This window comes from Primulina tabacum, chromosome 11, assembly GCF_025594145.1.
Source record: "Primulina tabacum isolate GXHZ01 chromosome 11, ASM2559414v2, whole genome shotgun sequence".
Classification (NCBI taxonomy): domain Eukaryota; kingdom Viridiplantae; phylum Streptophyta; class Magnoliopsida; order Lamiales; family Gesneriaceae; genus Primulina; species Primulina tabacum.
The window spans coordinates 38,726,745-38,729,428 of record NC_134560.1 but is presented as its reverse complement, the minus strand read 5'-3'; the positions used below and the strand labels follow the sequence as shown (position 1 = coordinate 38,729,428).

The 2,684-nt window shown below is 35.2% G+C and overlaps 1 non-coding gene across 1 annotated transcript; it reads right to left on the bottom strand.

Moving 5' to 3' along the window:
- Nucleotides 1-1,031: 1,031 nt before the first annotated feature.
- LOC142519992 (small nucleolar RNA R71) lies at nt 1,032-1,136 on the bottom strand. Its single transcript, XR_012813871.1, has one exon. It is a non-coding gene; the product is annotated as a small nucleolar RNA R71 (small nucleolar RNA).
- Nucleotides 1,137-2,684: the final 1,548 nt, after the last annotated feature.

Here is a 2,684-nt window from a genome sequence, read left to right as displayed (position 1 = left end):
TTAATTCATGAAATTCAATCCTTAAATCCAACTAGGTAGAGCATGCGTCCTAAATAAATTCTACGTTTTTATATTTCCAAAGATCGTCGTAGTCTTCAAATCATTAATCCTTACAAGGAATCCTAAAAAAATAACTCGGCTAGCAACCACGAACCATCAGTAATTTCCTAGAAATTTTACAAGTCCCAAAAGCATTCATAATTTTTAAGTTTAATTTATGACCTACAAGTAGAATATCAGTACTACTAACCAAAAATTAATATAACCAAATCATTTCCAACTTCTCCTAACGCCCAATAGCAAAATTCTTATTCTTGTCCAATTCCACCACAAAGCCAGCATGCATGAAAATCATATAATTTCTCATTTCATGTCGTAACATGCATAAAAATTTTAAAGTATCTAATCTCAAAACATAACGACAGATAAATGTCCCGTAAAATGTATATCATGTAAACATGCAGTTGATAGCATTAAAAACATTTAAATCATAAAAACTTACAGACTTGAGGCTTGAAGACTGAGCGGCAGAAGCTGGCGGTGGCACAACCCTATACAGGACCATTTGCTCTGATACCAACTGAAACGTCTACTCGTTTTAAAATGCGGAACTATTTTTTTTTTTTTGAGCTCTCATTTTAAAAATTAACATTTAAAATGATCATATTTATTTATCAATGAAAATATCACAGTTAAAAATAACCAACATCGACGTAAACGTAAATGAGTAAAAATCATGAAAATCCTCTACGTAAATAAAATGTTTAACTCATCTCCAAAAACCATCACTCAAATTTGGAAGAACTGCAGTAGATGACCCAAACACGCACATCGCGGATTTTCTTGAAATTTGCGATACATTTAAATTCAATGGAGTTTCTGATGATGCTGTTAGGTTGCGTTTGTTTCCTTTCTCTTTACGTGATAAAGCTAAAGAATGGTTAAATTGTTTGCCTGTAGGTTCGATCACTACATGGGAAGATATGGCGAAAGCATTTCTCATTAAATACTTTCCTCCATCAAAGACCATGAAGCTGCGGGCAGACATTACAACATTTGCTCAATTCGATCAGGAGTCTTTATATGAGGCATGGGAACGCTTCAAGGATCTACTACGAAGATGTCCACATCTACTTTCAAAGAGTAAAGTTTTGCAAATATCGGTCGATTTTAAGCAGTGAAATTCTTGAAATATATGAATGTGTGCTGCCATTTTTCCCCGCGAAATTAGACTTGTTATGTATAGAATTTATATGGCGCAGAGTGACATAATTGTCTCCGAAGAAACATGAGAACGAAAAAAATCTCTAACTAGTAAGATATGATCTCACAAATAAAGTCAATCATGCTTGTATTTAGAAAAAAAATTATTATTTTTGACATAAAAAATAATATATTTCGTTAGTGACCTAAATAAGAGTAGGTCTCTTGTAAGACGATCTCACAAATCTTTATCTGTGAGACGTGTCAACCCTACCGATATTCACAATAAAAAGTAATACACTTAGCATAAAAAGTAAGAATAAGTCTCTTGTGAGACGGTCTCACGAATCTTTATCTGTGAGACGATTCAATCTACTGATATTCACAATAAAATGTAATACTCTTAGCATAAAAAATAATATTTTTTCATGGATGACACAAATAAGATATATGTCTCACAAAATACAATCCGTAAGACAGTCTCACACAAGTTTTTGCCAAAAAGTAATACTTTTTCATTGATGACTCAAATAAGAAATCTGTCTCACAAAATACGACCCGTGAGACCGTCTCACAAAATACGACTCGTGAGACCGTCTCACACAAATTTTTACCTTCAAATAAAATATATATCTAATAAAATTGACTTGTGATTATATAATAATTAAAAAAAAAAAGAAAGAATACAGATACCACAAGCCCGTTATTGCAATGATAATAAAATTACATTTGATACCTTAAGGTTGGTATATCCAAATTCCTGATTCCTCATGACACAAAAGACGCAACAGAGCATCCAAGTGCCTATACAAGAACTGTCTCATGCGACAAGTTAAAATCAAGGCAGCGGGAGCTGTACAAAACATTTTCGAGAACATCCTCAATTTCTTCGAAACAACTCTTCAAATCTCCCTCAAATTCATCCCTTTCGTCGACATTGGAAAACCCGCACGATTTCAGCTGATGCTCGAGCATTTGCCTTTCGGATTTGTGGCTCCACACAAGATTTTGCAGTGATTGAATCACTTGTTGATCATGTATCTGCTTCTCTAAAGCTAGCCTTCGGTACTGATTCAACTCTAACTCGATCGAGCTCTTCTCGTTCTGAAGGCGTAAAATCATTGCCATTGCCTCGGCAGCAGCGGAGGCAGACGCAGCCCTTTCTTGTTCGAGTTCTGCGCGAGCTGCACTCACTCTCCGACGTTCGAATTTTAATCAATATTTGTAACTCTGAAACATCCTCCGTTTCAACATCACTTTCAGCATTAAACTCTTGATCAGAATCAGTTAAAATATCAGTTTTTTCGTCCCTTTTCTCCTCGGTTTCATCGATCAGCGGTACTTCCGGATCATCCTTGAAGAATTTGAGAATCACCCAATTCCCATCAAGAACATTTCTTAGACAAAATCCGTTCTTTAATCCACCGGATTTCACGGTCAGATCACGTAAAAGCTGAATCAAACTCCACGGGAACCAATCC